Raw genomic sequence first — 22,836 nt, 5'->3', positions numbered from 1 at the left:
AATACCACTGAAAACACTTATCATGGAATCCCCAATGCATTCTTAAGAAAAGGGCAGCCCCATAGCAGTGAGAAACCAAAATGGCTGTTTGTTACTACCAGGACATGTCACACACTTAAGGTACATGTCCTGCCTTTTACCTACAATGCACCCTGCCCATAGGACTAGCTAGGGCCTACCTTAGGGGTGACTGACATGCAGTAAAAGGGGGGTCACAGACATGGCACACACTTTAGGTGCCGCAGCACTAACACTGCACGCACAGGCCTTGCAATGACAGAGGCCTGAGACCAGTTTGAAAGGCTACTTTGGTGGGTGGCGCAATCAGCACTGCAAGCCCACGAGTAGCATTTAATTTATCGGCCCTGGGTATCTGAGATACCACTTTACAAGGGACTGACAAATTAAATATGCCAAACAGGTGTAGACCAATCTTACCATGTTTACCACCAAGAGCACACGCACTTTATACTGGACAGCAGTGCTGAAGTGCCCAGAGTCCTAGAAACGCCAACACCGTGTCAGAAAAAAGCCTAGGAGGGAGGCAAAAAGTTCAGAGATGACCCTGCCAAAAGGGCCAAGTCCAAAAGGCTTCCACCCCTACAAATAACCCAATTTCTAACAAAGAGCTTGGAAAAAAATACAATAAACTACCTGAACGATGTCACCCCAGGTTTAGTTAGATCCAGAATAAATCAGTTGCATGGACATTACTCTTGACATAACAGCAGCAGGGGTGGGGAGGGGAGGCGCCCCTTGGGTATCAGAAAGTCCCTTTAACAGATGCCAGCAGGGCTTAGGCAGGTCCAGTTGCAGCAGGTCAGCTAGGCAGTTGCAAGGAGGCCTCTGGAGTTTGTTGTGTCACAAGAACACACAAGAGGTAAGTCAACTGCTCTTTGAGTTTTTCAGATTAGCCTAGGATGAAGATAGGGCCTGGCCTGGCAGTTCGGTCTAGACTGATCCCATGAGGCACAGGGTCAAGACTGATTTGCAAATGGCTGGGTCCAAACTGGGGTGGCGTACTGGGCAAAAGAACGATGGATTTAACCCAGATCTTTTGACTGGGGAGAATGTTTGCATTATCGGCATTCAGTCCATCATTTGTTTGCTGTAACACTGAATTCAAGCTAGCGTAGCTGATGAGAGGTGATACCCCGAAACTGGTCCCCGGGAGCTTGTTTCCGGTTCAGGGAGGACCAGGCCTGGCAGTTCAGACTGGACTGTACCCATTTGAATCAGGGTCAAGACTGATTTGCATGTGGCTGGGGCCAAACTGGAATGGGGTGGCAAGCAAAACAAACACTGGATTAAACCTAGATCTGTGATTGGGTGTAAATGATCGATTTGTTCAGAATTCCATCCATCATCTTTTCTTTTTTCATTATGAGCCTTTAGGGCTTACTTACAGGTGACGTGTATGTATAAAACTAGAAGGTTTGGGCATGACAAAAGGTTAATTTTGCCAGGTCAAAATGCTAGTTTAAAACTGCATAACAGCCTGCAGTGGCAGGCCTGAGACATGTTTTAAAAGGCTACGTTAGTGGGTAGAACAATATGTGCTGAAGGCCAACTAGTAGCATTTATTTTACATGTCCTTGGCACAGGTATTGCCACTTTACTAGGGACTTACAGGTAAATAATACTCATTTTTAAATGTACTAATCAGGTAAATGCCAATTGTGCCATGTTTTAGGGAGAGAGCACACACACATTTCCACTGGTTATAAGGGAAAATTGCATGGCATCTCAATGCCAACAAAAGCAGGGTCCAGAGACAGAAGACAAAAATCTGCGGGAGAAGTTGTAAAAAAAGGCCAGGTCCAACACTCTTGAAATGTTAAAAGGTGTACATACTATTGTAGGAGATTTGAATGTTTGCACATACTTCTAGCTCTCAACTTCAGCCTAGGAAATTATGTTGGCTCTACATCTTTGGCGAGAAGGGGACTTGGGACATTTCAAGTAGTTTTATTTCTTTTTTGTCTACTAAAATAGCAATGCCAATACATTTAAGTGATACAGTATCCTTTTTAGGGGTTTCAGATTTTCCATTTGATAACTTTATTTCGGTCATTGGCCACAAAAGTGCAGATAAAATACATACAAGCACAATAATAAAATCCATAAATACGAGCAGTTAAAAGGTTATTAAACAGCAAGTTATCAAAAAGGGAAAAAAAGGGGGAATTACTCCAGTTAGATCCTTATCAGAAAGGTGGTCCTTCTGCGTCACATACCATATAGGAAGCGGGAAACCGCACAAACAATAGGAGGGGAGGTATCAAGTGTTAAAACTCTACAAGCCTGTGCACATTGTCTGAGTCCCAAGTTTCTGCACAGTGGAGACAACCAGCATTTTCGTATTTTGCTATACGCCGGGCAGAAGAACAGGACATGCACAATATCTTCTATGCTATTATTACAGGCTGGGCAGGTTCCCTCATTTAAGATAGTCCATTTAGAGGTCAGCACCCTAATGGGCAACAGCCATGTCTCAATTGGGTATATAGTTTTCATCGCAAGAGGAGGCTGCACTAGATCTAGAAACTCCTCCCTTTTGGGTGCAATTTTCACCTGCAGAAATTCAGTTGATAGCCTACCCAGAGTTGTCGAGCAGTGTAACATGTTAAGGCTATGGTTTCTCAAAATAGCCAACAGCTCTGACCTCTGTAACCTTGGGCAGCTCTCCCCCGGGGACTCCCACAATTGAGGCAATCCAATTTGGTAGAGGAGAACCTTGATGTGGAATAGCCAGGGTATATTTTTGACCGTGACCTGCCCCCAGACTGCTGAAAATTCTGCTCTGTAATCAACAAGCTCCGGTACAGTCCAGAGCCTTCTCCAGTAGAGCAGGGGTCGTGCGGCTATCAGATCTTTAATGGACTCAAGGCCCATATCTAGCCGCAACGGTGTGAGTGGGGTGCTTTGGGGTAGGCCAACCAGATTTCTCATAAAAGCTTGCTCAACCTTTAGAAGACTCAGTGCGTTCTTATGTCCCCAGAGTTCTGCACCGTACATAGCTGCTGACCTGGTCTGGGTTCTATAGGTTTCAAGAACAGGGGCAACTGGTTTAAATTGTGAAGTTTTGTGAAATTTCCCAATCCCCCCTGTAATCTGTGAAAGTCTCAGGGCGGATCTAGACACCTGATGACCCCAGTCAAAATCTTCGGTTAGCGTGACACCGAGGTAAACAAAGGTTTTCACCCGCTCAAGCGGGGTGCCATTCAAGACAGGGTTCGGGCGTGTGTGCCTTGGAGGATTGAAAACCATGAACTTGGTTTTATCCAATTTTCCCTTCAATCCCCTCGAGGCACAGAAGGTTGAAAACCCATCCAGAACCCGCTGGATGCCCGTTGATGTTCGGGATAACAGCAAAGTGTCACCCGCGAGAACATCAGAGCGGGCACCCATCCAGTAGCCAATCTCGGGGCATCATTATCCATGACTCCATCCAATTCATCTACCAAGCCGCCGTTAACATAAAGGCTGAAGAGTGTAGGGGCCAGGGCGCAACCCTGGCGTACACCCCTGGTTACTGGGAAGCGGGCCGAAAGTTCTCCATTCCTTCCGCACCTGACCTGGGCGAAATTTCCCGCATGGAGTCGGATCAAGACATCTAATAAGTAGGACGGGAGGCTCCTCCATAATTTCTCCCTGGGCACAGGATCGAAGGCGGCCCGCAGGTCCACATAAACAAGGTAGAGGCTGCCACCCTCTACTCTTGCAGTTTTCCAGAAAAGGACCTGCAGCCTAAAAATCTGGTCCAGGGTCGAGATGCCAGATCTAAATCCGGTCAGTATTTTATGTTCCTCTACCCATCCCAATATTCTGTCCAGTAAGATCCAGCCCATTAGTTTTTGCGTAGTGTCTAAAAGACTAATGGGCCTGTAGTTGGACGGAGATAACGGGCAGCCCTTCTTGTAAATGGGGATGATCTCAGCTCCCAACCAGGTTTCCGGTAACTTGGAACCCCCGAGGATCGCATTAAACAAGACTACAAGATACGGAGTCCAAATTTTGGGCTGGGAGCGAAAGAGGTCGCCAGGTAATTTATCAAGGCCTGGGGCTTTGTTTGGGAGCAATCTTTCAATAGCTGACTCCACTTCCTTGAGAGAAATACTCTCAAGGTTTTGAGAGGAAGTCATCTCCTGATCATCCAGCGGGCCCCTCCGATGACCCAAGCCGAAGGCCCCCGGCAGTCGATGCTCGTGTGGGGGGGTCTAGGGCCGGGGAAGTCCGAAGGGTCCTATCTACTTCTGGCATCTGGGCCTGCCGTTGATACATGTTAGCACCAGTCTCAGGGCTTGTATAAAGGGCTGCGAAGTGTGCCTCCCATATTGAGGGAGCTATGTTTGGGAAATTAACCTCCCCCCCTTTGTACCAGCATTTATTATAGCCCAAAATGATTTGCCATCCTTTAAAAGGAGCGCTTGTCTCAGTTCTTCCCACCTGGATTCCTCCCACTCTCTCTTGCCCCTGATGATCTCCGTTTTGTACCGCAGTCTAGTTGCCCTAATTAATGCATTATCTTTGGATTTAATTGCTGCAAGGAGATCCCTCTTTACTTCGTTACAGGTACATTCGAACCAGGGGTGCGACCTAGGCGTGCTTCGTTTGTTTCTACTTACTGGGTAGAGCACCTCCCCTAGTGTCATAGCTAGTTGCGTATGTATTTCTACGGGTTGCCGGCAAAGGGCCGGTTCGCCCATCTCGCTTATGCGGGGAATTGCAATCTGGTATATTTTTGCGAACCTGGTGGGGGAATTCGCAAAGTGGGGCCATTTAATCCTTTTCCTATTGTTTGTTACCATGAGAGGTGTCATCACCATGGCAGGATCTGGGACTGCATTTGTAAGGCCAAAGGACCCAGGCTTGAGGGTTAAGACCAAGGCATTATGGTCACTATCATGCCTTGGTACAACCCTGAATTCTTTCAGCCTATCCCAATATTTTGCCTCCATCATGATGTAATCAATGATGGAGGTTTGGTTTGCCCTATTATAGATGACTACCCCTGGACAGTCGGGATCCAATCTCTCATTGCACTCCCGCAGAGACGTTGCAAGGGAGAAAGCTTTTATCTGGAGCACCAAAGGTGTCCATGCCCTAACTTGAGTGATCTTGGGGTCTGGGATACGCCAGAGTGAGTCTACCTCGTCTTGTTCACGGAACTCCATACTATCCAGAGGCTCGAACTGGCAGTTAAAGTCACCACCCAAAATTATCACGATAGAGGGGTCCAAACCCTGCATAAAATGAGTGAGTGCTTTAATTGTGTTTGATTCCTGCCCCTTTTTAACTGGCCTTGAGTAGATATTTATTATAGCTACTTGTGGTTTACTTTGAGGTGTTAATAGGACACACTGGACGTCTAGGGAGTTAGTTTGCATTTGTTTTGCCTGGATGCCCAAATGAGTGCCTATCCATATTGATAGTCCGCCCGAAGGGGGCCTCTACCTGTAGATACTGCAAGGATATCGTACGTTGCAAAGGCCAGACTTTTGCTCTCCTCCATTGCCCAGGTCTCCTGCATCAGGCAGATATCGTGAGCAGCCATAAAGGAATGCCACTCTGGTGTGAGCAGTTTGTTTTTTAGCCCGGCTATGTTCCAGGAAATTATTTTTAAACAACCTTCCACTGCTTTATCAGAACCTTGTGCATCCCCCCCTCCATTTACAAGGGGGGTATCCAGGTTACCCGTTTCTCTGGTCCCCTCCTTCCTCAAAGAGTAAAATATTGAGTCATACCCAATGGAGTTAAATGTAACCTTTTCCTCCAAAGCCTGTCTCCCAATGGGCTCTTCAGTGGTAGTTTGTGGTGGGGAGTTTCCCTTCGATTTGAGTCAATCTACCTCCTCCAACACACTAAACCTGTTCCAATGGGGTTGAAGGAGGTGTGTAGGATTATGTGGAAACAAGTCCTCCCCAAATGTCGGCCTGTATTGCATTCTACTTGATGGTGGATGAATTCCCCTATTATAGTGAGTCCCGTTAGGGTGTGTTAATCTCAAATTGGGGGTAGGGTAAAAGAATGACAGGTGTAGTCGGCATATTTGGGAATTTGATCTACGAAAGGGGGCAATACAGATGTAGTCCACAGCGGAGGTGTCCCTAAAGTTTATTATTACAACATCTCCTGACACTGTTTTAGGTCCCCTCCCTATCCAGTCTATTCTTCTAACTGCCAGTATTTCCCTTGAGACATTTGGAGGTAGGGGTCTGTTTGTGCTTAACCATTGGATGCACTTATTTTTCAGGTCAATCTCCTTTTCTCTTATCCCATCACTTAAGACTGGAACTCCTGTAAGGGCTACCACGTATGGTTGTGCTTCCGGGAGTAGATTAATGGTTGGTAACTGGCAGGAAGAAGCTTTGGGTGGTACATTCCTGGTCTTTAGAGTACTAGTTTTACTTTAATTTTTACCCTCCTTCGGCTTCAAATCAGTTTTATCAGAGTTGGCAGTGGAGTTTCCCACTCTCAATTGGGTTTGGCCGTGTGTGTTACTATTGGGTGGTAGGGGAGGTAAAACATGTGTAGACTCAGTATTTAGTTATTGGTGTTACTGGGTTTTTAGTCTGTTTTGAGGTATTTTTTAATAAAGCAACCCTGTCACTAGACGTACTTTTAGGTGTGCCACCACAATCAGAATCAGATAAGGATGCAGAGTTTCGCAGGGGATTTACTGACTTTGTTATCCCTGCCCCCTTATTATTTAGCATAGAGGATAATCTGTCAAGCTTTGACACCAAATGTTTAATGTGGGTAACAATAGTCTGCTCCAGGCATGCTTGCAAGTCAGCCACCATGTTAGTGACCCAGCACGGGATTCCTGAGTTCGGATGCGACGTGTTAACAATTGGGGTCACCAGGTTGTGATTGGTCAAGTTCTTTTTGCCTGATTTTTTTGGAAGTCTCTTTCTTTCTCCTGGGATGTGGTTTGCCTACTATGGGGGTTTCCCTAGGGAAGGAGGGAGTCAAAACAATAGGTGAGTCCTCTACAACTATAGGGGTCTCTGTAGACACCTGTGCACAGGGCAATTGTACATAAGACGATGTTAAGTAGGAGTTTTGATCCGGGACATCAGTTGCAATAGCTGAACAGTCACCCTTCTGGCTTTGCAGACATAGAGTGGGTGTAATTGATAACCTTCTCTTAGTATTTTCGATCGCAGTGACCACAACCCCAATAGTTCTTTGTAGCATCTTATCGATTGCTGTTAAGCTGGGAAGGGGCTGTGGTGCTGCCGCTTGCAGTCTAGTGTTTGGTCGTGTAGCTGCTGGGGTTTTTGTTTTTTTCCCCACTTTACTCATTCTGAGGAGGTCGATAATACTGGGTCGGGATAAAATTAAGCAACAAGGACCCAATCAGATAGGCTAACTCCCTCAAAGTTGCAGAGTAAGCTGCTGTTGTAGTGCATTTTTAGCCCGGGGGAATTGAATCCAAGTAACAGTACCTTTTTATGGGTTGTCTTCACTTTGAAATTGACCGCGGCCCTTCTCCCGGGCTTCTCCCGGACTTGTCCCGCGTGCGTCCCGCGGTGCGGGAGGTGTTCCGTCTGCTTAAGATGCCTCCAGGCGCGCCAATGAGCTCACTCCCGCGCCGGTAGAAGGGGCATCTGGGAGCTGGAGTTTAGCCCGGCCGTTGCCCTCACGGCACGCGGGGCTTGCTGGTAGGGATAGTGGCAGTACTAGGCAAGAGCCGCAGGAGCCGTTGCCCTCACGGCATGTCCTCTTCGCAGTCAGGTAGGGCCCCCAAATTCCAAACATGTGACATCTATAATGCTCTAAATTGATTGCTCTAAATTTGCTAAATCCATAGCCAAGTCAACGTATTTGTGATTTAAACTCAGAAAAATATAATTTCAAGACAGTCCCACCACAGGGGTTTAAAGGAACTACCTTCTTCCCAACACCTGGGACGTCCTGTAGGGGTGGTAGGATAGATCTTAGAAATTTTGCTTGAGGTTAAATATTTGCTTTGTAAGTTAAAGAACTATATTAACTTGTATCAGGCCTTCTGAGATCCTTGATGAGATTGAATCATCTTTCCCCTTCCTTTCTTTGTCATTAAACACATATTAACATCAAACTCCTATTGGTCATGTAGGGGCTGCAGGGAGAACTTAGAAGGCCTTATAAAGCCTGCAAACTTGTCTACGCACATCACCCATAACATAATAGGAATTAATTATCGAATGTGCAGCAGGTTCCTTTTATTTAATTCCTCAGTGTGACTGGAGGGTCTTCACAATTCTGTCATGGAACAAGAATTGGCCTAGTTAAATGCTTGAGTCAGCAGCCAGCATGGCAAATGTAACTATTGTCCCCTAACTGAAAAGATCACCTAATTGTGATATTCCTGCTTTGTTCCACCCAATAGAGAATGCATGCCAAGTTGGAATTCCCTCCAGTGGAATCTTTGGGCCATTTGGCTTCTTTGTGGGGTAAGAGCACAGAGTCCTCTTCAGACAAGACCACACAGTCAAGACCATCCTAAGGGGACACTAGGTGGTGTCTGCCTGGAAATGAAAGTAGCATGTAGTTGTCCTTTGTACCACTAGGAGATGGAGAGACCCGTTTTGAATAGGTTCCTTCCTGCCAACCAGCTGGCAAGCCATTGCAGCTTTGAAGATGAACTGCAAGGTCTGGGGCACCTAGTTCGTCTTTATTAATGTTTAGATCCAGCTTCTGCAAAGGACTGCTATGTCTACCCATCTTCCATATCAACCTACCAATAAGACTATTCAAATCAAAAAGTATTTCCTAGGTATGACCATTGGGTGATAAGCAAATAAATAAAGAAGATGTGGCAGTACTATCACCTTCGTCACTGCAACTGTACCAGCAACTATTAGCAGAAAGATGAGCAAAATGTCACCTGTCACCGAAGACGACAATAACAGCCCCCAGGTTTCTGTCTAGGAGATCCTCATCAAATGAAAGATATTAATGCTAATATATTGGAACGTGTGCCGTTCCCATCTCAGTTCCCCATCCCTTAAATTAACACTGCTAGAAATCAGTGGGTCAAAGAGAAAGGCACAGATTTCTCCCAAGTGATGCCAATATATCCTGAAAGAACTTGAGAACCTCAGTTAGTTGGGTAAAGGTCATTCTGGATTTTTTTGCATATAACAGTGTCTCAAAGACGACTGTGCTTTAGCACACGGCGTGTTTGAGACTCTGCTTTTCTTTTCTTAATTGTGCACAGCTGCTGGGCTGATTGTGACCCTTTGAGATAGAATTCTTGTGAACTGCAGTGCACACAGGTTGCAATTAACATGAATACTAACTCAAACGCCCACAATCAGCCCTGCAGCTGTGCACTGTTGGGGCTCGCTGTTTTTTGGGAGAGGAGTTGCACTTGGGCTAATTTAGTATGTAAGTAGTTTAATTTTAGCACACTTTTCCAAAGGAAGCAGCGTGACAGGACACTCGTCCACAGAAAGCACCTAGTGCCTTCCAATGGGTTAGGAAGCACTTTATAAACGCAACTGAGTGGAAAAGTAAAAAGAACAAAGCCCATGAGAAGAGGTCAAGGTTTCCAACATTCGTCGCTTAGAACGAAGTGCAGTTACCTGTGCTGGATGGGCAAGTTTATCAGTAACTGGCCACATGTGAGGCTTCCGGCATGGCCTTATTCAGTCTGGCAGCATCTTAAGTGAAAACCTACCGCTGCTCAAGCCAGAGTTATAAAAATGAATAGGTAACCTGCCCCTGTGACATCGTTGCCCGGTGTGTGCCAGTGGATGCCTGCGCCTCCACTACAACAGGGAGTCCATATAATACTTACTATCTGGGCATGCATGTCTGGTTTGATTTTCAAACAACAGGTCATGGTTTATTTTCCTGGGAAGGAGGTATTATTTTCAAAGACAGATTGGTGTTTACAGGTCTGGGTTAGCAGCACGTGACCGTCTCTTTGCTCAGAAATCTTACGGAATGACTCGTTTGTTTGTAATACAGTGTCACAGAAAAAGATAAACTGTGCCTGGATTTGATCATGAGGAGCACCTTTTACAAAATTCTTAATCTGATAAAAGGATCCTGCTTCTTCAATTTTTATATCTTTATATCTTCCATTTTATAGCTTAGATAAATCGGTGATGAAATCTCACCCATTTTAAATCTGAAATTCAAAACCGATTATTTTGTAAAGGTTATTCCTTTTCCTTCTGTTAAAAATCAGAGCAACTACCACCCGTTCTTTTTCCGAAGTCGAAGTAAGTGTAACTCTTATGGTAATGTTTTTGCAACTCTTTATGATGTGGTTCTGCCATAGGGCAGTCGCTAAGGCAGCAGATATTGGAATGTGCCATTTTCATGTTTTTGGATATGTAGGCTTAAATTTCTTTGCTTTTCCATTATTTCTGTTTGCCCTATAATTTCTCTGTGTTCTAGATTTTTCATTATTCCAAAACTCCCTTAATCCAGTTCTCCTCCGATTCATAAATGTTCTCCACCCTACTTAATGCTCTTATTCTTCATTTTCACGTTTCCATTTTCATGTCTCAATTATCGTGTCCTCATGTATTATTTTATTATTGGTTCCATTCTATCCACATTATCCTTTATCCCTTTCTATGTTACCTCCCTCTCTCTCTTCTGTTATTCCTCTCCTTCTCCTTTTTCCCTATTCTCCTCTCTCCCTACCCTTCATGAACAGTCCCCATTGTTAGAATTATTCCTCTAGTACTCTTCCTTCTCGCAATGTATCTTCTAGCCCAACTTTCGGACTCATTTCAAACTTCTTTATGCTACTCTTTCGAATGCACTACTCTATTTCTCACCCTATACATCTATCAATATATCCTCTACATTCACTCTCTCATTTATTCCAAACCCATGCCACCACTATGATCCCCAAAATAACTGTTTCTAGACTCTCCCCTGCTCTACCCCTCCTTGCATCATCTGACACCTCTTTTACTATACTGATCCCCCAAAACAAACCTTTCCAATCTCTTCCCTCTGACTCTACCCCTCCAGAACCCCTTTTTACTCATCCAAAGGCCTCGTCCTACTGCTATAACCTCCCCTCCCCAAAAAATATCTAAATCCTTCACTCTTCTATCCCTCCAATATCCCTTTCAATCAAAATAACAGACTAACATGTTCACTTCTCAAATTTCATATTCCACAATACTAATTCATCACTAATCCTTTATGGGTTCCAGAGTAGCATGCTACTCGCCAATGAAGCGCTTCAACACCCCCTCAGGGTTGCAAGAGCTATATATATGCAAACCTTTTTCCCTTTTCAACCCCTCCCCAACCCTTCTCAATCCAAATAACTGACTAACATAGCCACCACTCAAAACTTTCATATTTCACTTTACTGATTCAACACTGATCCTTATCGGTTCCAGAGTAGCGTGCTACTCGCCAAAAAAAGCGTTCAAAACCCCATCGGGGTAGCAAGCGCTATATAAATACAAATCTCTTTCTCTCTTCTATCCCACCACCTGCCCTTCTCTATCCAAATAACTGAATAACATATCCACCACTCAAATTACTTCATATTTCACTATACTAATTTTCAACACTAATACTATATGGGTTTCGGAGTAGCGTGCTACTCATCAGAAAAGCGCTTCAACACCCATCAGGGGTAACAGGTGCTATATGAATGCAAACTTTTCTTCCCCTTCTATCCCTTCGATATCCTTCTCACTCCAAATAACTAACTAATATGTGTGGAAACCTTATTTTCAGATTTAAGCAAACGTTTGGAGGGATATTTGGCACTGCACATATGTGCGGTCTGGTTCCCGGCGCACATAGCCTGTGCAATCAATCAAAGCATTTATATAGCGCACTACTCACCCGGAGGGTCTCAAGGCACTTGGGGCGGGGGGGGGGGTCCGCTACTGCTCAAACAGCCAGGTCTTGAGCTGCTTCCTGAAGGCAAGGTGGTCTTGGGTTAGGCGGAGGTGGGTCGGGAGGGAGTTCCAGGTCTTGGCGGCCAGGTAGGAGAAGGACCTTCCTCCAGTGGTGGCTCTTTGGATGCGGGGGACGGCGGCGAGGGCGTGGTTGGTCGATCGAAGCTGGCGTGTGGGGTTGTAGAAGTTGAGGCGGCTGTTGAGGTATCTTGGGCCTTGGTTATGTAGGGCTATGTGTGCGTGGGTGAGGAGACGGAAGGTGATTCTCTTGTTGACCGGGAGCCAGTCCAGGTCTCTCAGGTGTCCGGAAATGTGGCTGTGTCGGGGGATGTCGAGGATGAGTCTTGCTGAGGCGTTCTGGATCCGCTGGAGCCTCCTCTGGAGTTTGGCGGTGCTTCCGGCGTAGAGGGAGTTGCCGTAGTCCAGGCGGCTGGTGACGAGGGCCTGGGTGACCGTCTTCCTGGTCTCGGTGGGGATCCACCGGAAGATCTTACGTAGCATGCGCAGGATGTTGAAGCAGGACGAGGAGACGGCGTTGACTTGTCTGGTCATGGAGAGGGAGGAGTCCAGGATGAAGCCCAGGTTGCGTGCGTGGTCTGCGGGTTTGGGTGCGCGGCCCAGGGCGGTGGGCCACCAGGAGTCGTCCCATGCGGAGGGTGAGGAGCAGTGCAGTGAAGTGCACAGAGACCCTACACTGCCGCACACAGAAGAAACAAATTAGAGGGAACATTGATTTGAAGAGAGTAAAATTGCATGAACCAACCTCCTTAGAGCAATAGCCCAAATCTTACCCGAATTGAGATTGCCAAAGGCTCAATAATTCCTGCAAATAAGAGGAGAAAGCAGGCGGACCTAAGTTGTGCCCCTTGTAATGTCAAAGGAGTCAAGAGTTCAGAATAAAGAAAATTAACCCATCAGGTCATCTATTTACCAAATCCAAAGTAATCTAGGACTCTAAACATATGCTTCCAGCTAACCATACCAAAGGTTCTATCAAGGTCTAGAACAAGTCACACACCAATTCAGGCCAACTTTTTAGGGCTTCTTTTAGAATACCAAATAATCTACTGATATTCGACGAAGTATTATGCCAAGGAATGAAACCAGACTGATCCAGGTTTAATAATCCTAGGTGATTAGGTAGAATTTGCTTCACTAGAATTGAAGTGATTAATTTCAATCTGTAATTAAGACTGAGATAGGTCGATTTGATGTGAGCTTAGTAAATGAGAATATCAGGTTGTATGCCAGAAGCGTGCATGGATAAATCGCAGATACCTCAGCAACGCAGTCCCAACATCGAATGCGTCTTAATCACGCATTCCTTTACCACTCATCCACACAATTTCGTTGTAAAGGCATGATTGGTAAAGGAATGCATGGTTAAGACGCATTCATCCTAAAACTGCGGCTTGGGGCACTTGTAAATGAGTGCCTATGTTCAGCTCCGGTTAAGAATATTCTCAAGCCTGCGAAGTGTGGGCACTGAGCACAACGAGATGTGTGTTCAGGATCATTCAGTTTTGCTGAAGTGGAAAAGCCGAGATTCGTCTTCTGATTCCTCAGGCCACAAATAAGCTAGCAGCCTAAACCCCTCCCATTTGGAACAGATCATCCGAATCACAGAACAAGCGTGAGCACCATTCCACTTGTTCGCTTGAAATGCAATAATGTGTGTTTTCATATTGCGTTTGCCTCCGCTGTTTGATGAATAGTACAAATGTAAACATCAGGGGGCTAACAACAGGGTGCAAAAGCAGTGCAACTTACCAAAATAATGGCCACCAGTGCAAAAACTGCACTTCACTGACTTAAATCAGTAACTGAAGATGTGACCATTGCACCACCCAGCCGGTGGAAATGTTTGTACCATTTGGGTAGTTGCATGCCACTTATTCAGTCCAGGAAGATTGAAAGTTACAGTAACTGTGGCCGCCTCAAGTACATTGAGGGTAGCTTACAGCTGGACTGGCCTGGCATCAAGTTTAAAGTTCATATTTCCGCTTGTATGAATGACTCCAAAAGCCGCAACTGCCAACTTCGTCCTCCTCTCTCTTTACCAGCCATGAGCTACAATTATCCAATGGGAGGCTCCAACAAAGGAAAAGATAGGGTGCACCAGGCACTGTGACGAATGCATGCGACTAGAGCTAGATGAGGACAGGACATCTTCGGGGTTCACAATGGCCTTGCCTAGTTCCTGAATCAACGTGAGCCAGCCTGAAGATATGCCAAGCAGTTCAATCATGCAAGGTACATTTTTCTTTTAGTTTTTGATTCGGGACCACCACTAACTGAAGAAAAAAACATCAGTAGACCCGGCCCTGCAATATAAGTGCCAGTGTCTAAAGAAATTTGGACAGGCATGAGCAGCCAGGTGTGGTCCTCGCCTCCCTTTCACCAGGAGGTGACTTCTGGGGCATAACAGCTTTTAGCTAATCCACAGGTTTATATTCACCCCAAGCCATCTTAGATGCCTCAGCGGTACAAAAACGGATAAGGAGGAAATCTCCATTCCATCACAGGAGTGGGTGCATTGTTTAAGGGCATTGTTCGTAGGACCCTATGTCACCTTAATTGTCTTTACAGCCAACCCTTAAATCTGATTTGACGTGTCATCTCATAACCCTCACAGCGGCTCAGCCTCCACTCCTGTGGTAGCTTGCAGTCTTACAGTAAGAACAAAGGTAGAAAAATAGTGACAAAGGGCGAAAGCAGGGATGAGAAAGAACCTGTAAGATTGAGATAAGGAGGCAGAGAGTGTCAGATGGTGGATGAAAGCGGCACAAGGTTTAATCAAGACTACACAGCCTTCGGTTTCAGCACCTCTGCAATTTGAAATTACCAGCAGCGGACCTCGGAGCAAAACTTTGGGCCCCGGCAAATTAAGCACAGGCATATCATCAGCGGAAGACTCTCATATAACATAAACAGATCTGTGATGGTACCATTGAAGGTTTTGGTGACAAAAACTGTAAAGCAGTATTTTAATTTGCTGTGCAAATTGTTAATGGCTGAAATACCACTAGCAACGATACAAATGTAATTCTGGTACTAACATCAAGTCGTGCCTATTTTACTACTTGCAATTTAAAACACCAGCGGCATATATACCTGTGAATGGTAGGGTCAGTCCCAGAGACACATTCAAATCCTGCCATCGCAAAATACTTTCTCATAGTATCTAAAATGACAAATTAAGAGGTCATGTTGGTGCAGTGTAGTGGAATCATTACAGTCGCCCCACAGTAATGCACATCGATTTTTAGTCCAGAGTGGAGTTACAAATCAGCTATTTTTTTACCGACAGTAAATGTCTAGAGCGAAACATTGCAAACTGCACAGAGATTGACTACAGCACTAACAGAATGGAAATTATGTTAATCCTGTTTTCGCGGGAAGAGACACACGGCATTGAATATTGAAGGGTCTGTACTGTGCTGACACCGGGATCCGGGATGTGTTCCAAGGGACGGTGGCACTGCGTGCGATGGTGTGTGCCTCCCCACCTATGGAATTCACAGCCAGACCCTTCAGGATGAACCATCTGTCAAAATGTGACAGGGATCAGCTGGAGGCCTTTCACTTGTCAGTGTTTTTGGCCTCTCACCTCTCTCTTCCAGGTGAGAATTGGATGCATCCGTTATACTCTTGTCACTAATCCAGTTCCAGAAGCGATGGGCCTGCTACGCTTTAACTGTTGATAGTGAGGGAGGGAAACTGGCTCCAGGCAAATGCCGCGTGCCAATTTCAGCATCACAGCCCTCACTAGAGATGAAACTGACTGCAACTGAACTGAGCAGCTACCACTGAGCCCGCTGCACCTTCCGGGTAAGGGGCAGGCAGTTCTGCTCTATGGCCCAAAACACTGCGCGCATCTGAGTGAATGCATCCAAGAGGTAAAATAGGGCAATCCCGTGCCAGCGGCAAAGAGTTGCAATGAAGCTGTAAACTATTGAATAATCCCATTCATCTGCTTTTTGGGGATTAAGGATCTTAAAACTGCAGTGTGTGTGAAGCATTTACAGGATTAGCAATTTCATCATCCTTCACGAACGGAAGTTAGGGTTTTCGTGAATAGAGTTAATACGGTGTTTATTTGAATCCGTACCAAGATAGTCTCAAACAATGCTGCACCATCGGGTGGCGTATGTTGTTTCATATCTTCCTATAACAGAATTTCAATTTTATTGTATTTTAGGTGATTTTGATTCTAATTCACAAATGTATTCTACCTCTGCCTCGATCTTAGGTGCGCAGTTCCAACAGCAAATTCATATATAGCATTCACAAAACGTGAATTTGCACTCGTTAAGGCGTTTGACTCACATCAATTTTTACATAGGTACGATGCATTGTTATGTGTGAGATAACCTGTCCACTGGGGGCCAGGCTCTGGGACTTCCACGAAAAAGTCTGCCTGTACTCTGTTCTCCGCAGAGCCGCAACTAGAGCCACATTTCGGAGGGGGTGGGGGCTGGGGGATGGGCTACAAACAATTTTTGGGGGGCTAATTCTTTCTGCGAAAGTCAGAGTGGAGATGCAGGGGCTCTAAGAAGGGGTGACAAAACAACAAAGCCATATTAGCAAGTAAACGGTCTTTTAAAGTCCTGTGAAGTACTCGGGTGTGGCTGTGTGTGTACCCGGGAAGCTTTCTCAGCTCGGGCTGGCCCACACAACGGTGGGGGGGGGGGTGGGGGGGGGGCTGTAGCCCTGTCAGCCCAGTGGGCGTAGGGCGCCTGGCTCTCGTGTGCATTGCCTACCTCCTACCTCCTGCCTTTCATGGTCCGTTTGCTGCCACTTCCCCTATCATCTCCCCTCCATGTTCAGATTGCCGACTCTACCTTCAACTTTCCCCTATGTTCTCCATGTGCATGCGCCAGCCTCCTCCCTCCTGCCCTCTGTGGTAATTGTGCTGTCACTTCGCCTCATGTCTACCCTTGCTTGGGTGCCAAGGGCCGGTATACCAAATGCTTCTAGTGGGCCTGCAGTACTGATTGTGCCACCCACACAAGCAGCCTTTGAAATGGTTCTCAGACCTGCCACTGCAGTGTCTGCACACAGTTTCTACTGCCATGTCGACCTGGCAAGTGCCCTAACCTTCCCTGTTCTCACACATAAGTCACCCATAAGGTAGTCAGGGTACCTGTAGGCAGGGTGTAGTGTAAGGGAAAGGTAGGACATGTACTGGTGTTTGTTACATGTCCTCCTAATGGTGAAATACTGTGCCTTTAGTTTTCACTGTTGAAAGGCTATCTCGCACATTGCTTAGCATGGGAGTTGCTTTGTAACTCCTTTACAAATTTATCTTGCCAGGGGGAGCTGATAGAGAAGTGGGGTTTGGCATGCCTGAACTCAGGATTTAAAAATACATCTTTTAGTAAAGAGATTTTTATACATTGTGTGTTTGGAAATACCTCTTTTAGAAAGTGTATATAAAGTGAATATTTCTTTGTCTAACCATCCATGTGCCTCTGCCTGTTTGTGTATCAGCTGTCTTGGTTTAAGACTGATAGGGACTGGTTTGTGCATTCACACTAGACAGGGACACATAGGGGGCAGAGATGTGTCTACCCTTTCCCGGGTGACTCATCGCCTGGCTGGTGGGTCTGTCCTGCGTCTAGAGTAGAGGGAGAAGTTGCCTCATGCACCTGAATGGACTGTGTCTGCGTTCCACAATGCTGTCTCCACCTCCTGTAGTGTGCCTGGCCTTAGCAGGACAGAACTGGATTATGAGTGCCATGAGAACTTTGTACCAACACCTCAGAACTTCAAGGAGAAATGTGGTAGAAATATTGGCGCCCAGACCCCAGGATTTTTTAAATCTTTTGGATTAAGGAACTTACCAAGAAGAAGAGCTGGAGAAACTGTGAAGAGAGACTACGACTTTGCTGTATGCTTTTCTGTGTTGGCCTGCAGTAGCTGCCTCTGTTTTGGGCAGAGAAAGGACTGGACTGAACTGTCTGCAACTTCTCACTGAGTGTCTCCAAGGGCTTGAGGTAGAGCTCGCCCCCTGTTGAAGAAGTTTCAGGAACACCAAAGACTTCAAGATCCTTTGAGTACCAGCTTCTGGAACTGGGTGTTTCAGTTGCCACAGAGGAAACAGCAACACAACGCCGTCCCCAGCTCCATGACCTGAAAGTACAGCAGAGGGCACTGCCACACTGCAAACCTGGTCCCACCAATAACACAGTTTGATGCTGCCACCGAGCACTGCACCACACTCCGCACTGCCTCGCTTCACACTGCCACCCTGGTTTCCCTGACGATGAAGCAATGCCGTCACTGACGCCGCTGCCTGCACCGTGACCTGTTGACACCGCTCATGGAAAACACGGAGCCCCGTCTTGCTTCACACGGCAGCCCTGGTCTCACTGACGATGACGCTCCAAGCTGACATTAATACAGCTGTCTCCATCGTGGTTTTTTGGGACCCGCTCGTAAGTTGCACGATGCACCTCCCCATCCCACCCCTCAGTCTGGGCCCACCAGCACCAGACCCATTGACTCCAGTTCATCAGCCGAAGACAGCACTTCAACGACACTGCTATACAAGCATCTAATTTATATGCATTTACTCTAGGTGATAGATTACTTTATAGAACTTATGAAGAAGCAAGTCTGAGGGGCAACCATTAAAACTCGTAGGTATAGCACAGTTCTCTTGCGTCATTTCTTTAACCTGGAGAACGTTACACCCAGTGCTATCCATTAAGTCTGCATCAGGAATACAAGGGCGAGCATAGTTATACTATTTAACGAAATGTATAAAACCCAAAGGGTGAACAGACAAAATATCGACTCCAAAATATCGACTGGACATAATATCGAGTTTTAAATATAGACTGGACAAAATATCGACTGGACATAATATCGACTACAAAAATATCGTTTTTCAGGTAAGTGAAGTAATATCGACTGTTTAAAATATAGATAGCAAAAATATCGAATTTTTAATAATATATAATATTTTATAGTGTATTTTTATGTAATAATATGTGTGAAAAGTGTGTATTAATGTTATAAAATATTTTATTAAATGGAATTTGTTTTTTTAATAATTGCGTTATGTAATTCTGTAGCGGGTTGTGGGTTTATAGGGGAATAGGGTGGGAAGTAATTTAATAATAATTAATTAATTAATTAATATATGTTTGTAAATATTTATAATTAATAATTAATTGTTAATTAATAATAATTAGTTAATTAATTAATATAATTTTGTACATATTTTGAATTAGTAATTAATTGGTAATTGATTAATTGTAATTAGTTAATTACATTAATTAGAGTACATTTTAATATATATAATTTTGTGTTATTGTTAAGTAATTAATTGGGAAAAAATAATATTAATTATTAAAATAATTACAGCTAATGTGCTAATATATTTACTTTATTGTTATTGTTAATTAATAATTAATTGGTAATTAAATAATATTGATACATTTTGGGAAAAGGAGTATTTTTAGGGTTCAGGGTCAGTTTTTAGTTTTTGGGTAAAGGGGCATTTTTAGGGTTCAGGGTCAGTTTTCAGTTTTTGGGTAACGGGGCATTTTTAGGGTTCAGGGTCAGTTTTCAGTTTTTGGGTAAAGGGGCATTTTTAGGGTTCAGGGTCAGTTTTCAGTTTTTGGGTAAAGGGGCATTTTTAGGGTTCAGGGTCAGTTTTCAGTTTTTTGGGTAAAGGGGCATTTTTAGGGTTCAAGGTCAGTTTTCAGTTTTTGGGTAAAGGGGCATTTTTAGGGTTCAGGGTCAGTTTTCAGTTTTTGGGTAAAGGGGCATTTTTAGGGTTAAGGGTCAGTTTTCAGTTTTTGGGTAAAGGGGCATTTTTAGGGTTCAGGGTCAGTTTTTAGTTTTTGGGTAAAGGGGTATTTTTAGGGTTCAGGGTCAGTTTTGGGTTTTTGGGTAAAGGGGTATATTTTAGGGTTCAGGGTCAACAAATAAGATTGTAAATTTTTTTTTATTATTTTCATTTATTATTTAATTATTATAATTTAATTTAAGTATTTTTAAGTATATTTTAGTCAATAAAATTTAATATTAATTTAATTTAACACTGTTTTTAATAAAGTCGATATTTTTTACATCTATATTATTGTTAACGATATTTTGTACTCGATATTTTTGTACTTACCTGTTTGTAGATAGAAAGTCGATATTTTGTCTGTCGATATTTTGGCAACGATATTTTTGCAGGTCGATATTTTGGCAGTCTATATTATTTCAGTGATCCAACCCAAAGGTAGGCTTGGCAGAGAGATAGGGGTATCTGCTTTTACTCTCTCCCATTTTAGGAACCTACCCAATATTCAGGTAGTTCCTTGATTGATTGGAATTTTAAGAAGAAGGAATCCTGTGAGGACACTAGTAATAAAGCACAAGTACCAAATAGGAAACTTGAATCCTTCATCGATTGGTGAGTGTGGAATTGTGGAATTATGAATGAGATGATTGAAGTATGCCGAGTGTATTTCGGTGACAGTGGCCTTTGTAAATAACAGGTGATACTAATTTCTACATGTCCCAAAATACATTATAGAGATGCAGAGTATATAATAAAGGGTACATATAAGGATTCAAGGATTAAGTTTGTTATGCCGAGTGATAGTACCATTCCAGTATGCAAAACACTAGTGGGAGGGGACAGTTTGGCACATTGAACATTTGTCAAAACATATGTATTTGATGCACTCCAGTGGAAAAAATTGTAATACTTCTTTAAAAATGAGCAGGTTCACCGAAATGCGTCTGAATCTGTGTACATTTCTGAAATGATATATGGGTGATACCTCAATGAAATCAAGCATCGTATAATGTTTGAACAGATCAGTAAGACTGTTTTTTTGTTTTTTTTTCCTTCTCCCTGTGTTTGTTTACAACTTTGCTTGAATTTTATTGTATGGATTCGTTTTGCGTATGCATTTGTTTTGCGCCGCACTGTGAGAAAAAATCTGCTTTGTGTATGAAGTTTTTAAATAGTAACTAATTTTATCTGGTTTTAATTCTGGAAAATAGTATAATCATTGTCTAATGTGACATATTGCATGAACCTCAAATTCGCATTTAAAAAAGGTATTTGAGAATACAACATTTTAGCCTAGTGTCTCTTTATACTGAAATGGTACTTAAGTTGAAGTCATTAGACCATATTTCCTACAAGCTTCTGTGTGCTGGTTTGAGAGTGAAAGTAGTAAATACATATGGTTTGGTATCTCCCAAGGGGAGATTTGACTTTCACTGCTTAATACGGAGCTCCTGCCCCTTGTTGTGTGGGGCCCTCTCTCTTATTCCTAAGTAGTGTTAATATTGGAAAAATTGATGTACACAATGATACATGTGTATATAAAAACAATATCACATTCCTGTTGTGGAAATCACCCGATATGACCTCACCATCAACCCCGAGTAAGAAATACGTGGTCTGTCAGGTTTTGCGACCTAGGCCAGAAGCACCTAATTGACAGATCACAGGTGAAGTGGCACATAGCCAGCAGGACAAATGCACAAACATGAAAAACCTAGATCAGTCCCACATATAAGCAGAAACACCATAACTGTCTGGGGAGATTGTGCCCCCCTATAAAGCACCCCTGAGTTGAGGGGTGCGTGTTCCCAAAACACCATAAAGTTAGATGCCACAGGAGGTTAGGAACACTGAGCCAATTAGGGCAGAGCACACGTAGTGATCACGCGCTCCTCATGCTGGACACCTGGACATGTTACCCACTGGCCCTCATTGTGTCCATGCAAGGTCGAGACTTACCTGCATTTGTTATCAGGTGGAAGTAATTTATGACTAGGCCAGCATTCTTCTTCCTAAAAAGGATCTCTGAATTGTTTTATGATTGTTAGACCTGGCATCTTTGGCGTGATTACCCCCATCTTTTTGCCTCTGCCTCCTGTATTTTTTGATGCTGTGCTGGATTCGTTTTTGCTGGTTTAGATGCTTGGGACACTCTGCCACTGCTGATCAGTGCCAGAGTGTAAGTGCTCCCTATGTAAATTGTTATTCTGATTGGATATACATGTTTGGCATATTTGTATCACCATGAAGTCCCTAGTAAAGTGCACTGGGTGTGCCAGGGCTGGTGATGACAAATGCTACTAGTGGGCCTGCAGCACTGATTGTGCCACCCACAGGAGTAGCTCTAAAAATGGTGTCTCAGGCCTGCCACTGCAGCGCCTATGGGCAGTTTAGAACTGCCATGTCCTCCTGGTCAGTGTCCCCACTGGCCAGGCCTAATCCTTCCCTTTTCGTGCACATCAGTCACCCCTATGGAAGGCCCAAGGTACCCCCCTGGGCAGGGTGCAGTGTATGTGAAAGGTAGAGCATGTACTAGTGCAGGTGACATGCTCTGGTAGTGAATTACAGCCATTTTCGTTTTTCACTATTGTAAGGCTATCTTGCTCCATAGGTTAACATGGGGGATGCTGGCTACAGTGGTTAACAGCATTTCTTCCCATAGGAACAAGATAGGACATAAGTATCTAGTATCCCTGAACTCCGAATTTAATAATACATCTTTTAGGAAAGGTGGTTTTTAAATCCTGTGTTTGAGAACAGCACTTTTAGAAAGTTGCTGTTCTCTTGTCTGACCCTTCTGTGTGCCTGGGCCTGTTTGTGTATTGACTGTCTGGTTTGTGAGTGACAGGGGCTGGGGAATTCCCCAGAGGCTGGATGAGTCAGCACTAGGCTGAATGAATGCAATTGCAACCTGAGTGGTGGGAGGAGTTAGCACCCGGGCTGAATAGGGCTGTGCCTGCCTGCCACAATGCTGGCTCCACCTCCTGCTGGGCGGCCGAGGACCCTGCCCCTCACTCTGAAAGGAAAGATGCAGCCAGCAAAACAAAGTGCTCAGGATCCACCCAGAACTGGTTCAGACCGGGCTCAGGGCCCACATGCACAGAGAGAACAAAGACTTTAGGGGTATAAGTACAGGACCCCTGACAACAG

The sequence above is a fragment of the Lissotriton vulgaris genome, chromosome 9, assembly GCF_964263255.1.
Source record: "Lissotriton vulgaris chromosome 9, aLisVul1.2, whole genome shotgun sequence".
Classification (NCBI taxonomy): domain Eukaryota; kingdom Metazoa; phylum Chordata; class Amphibia; order Caudata; family Salamandridae; genus Lissotriton; species Lissotriton vulgaris.
Note: the sequence above shows the minus strand (reverse complement) of the source record.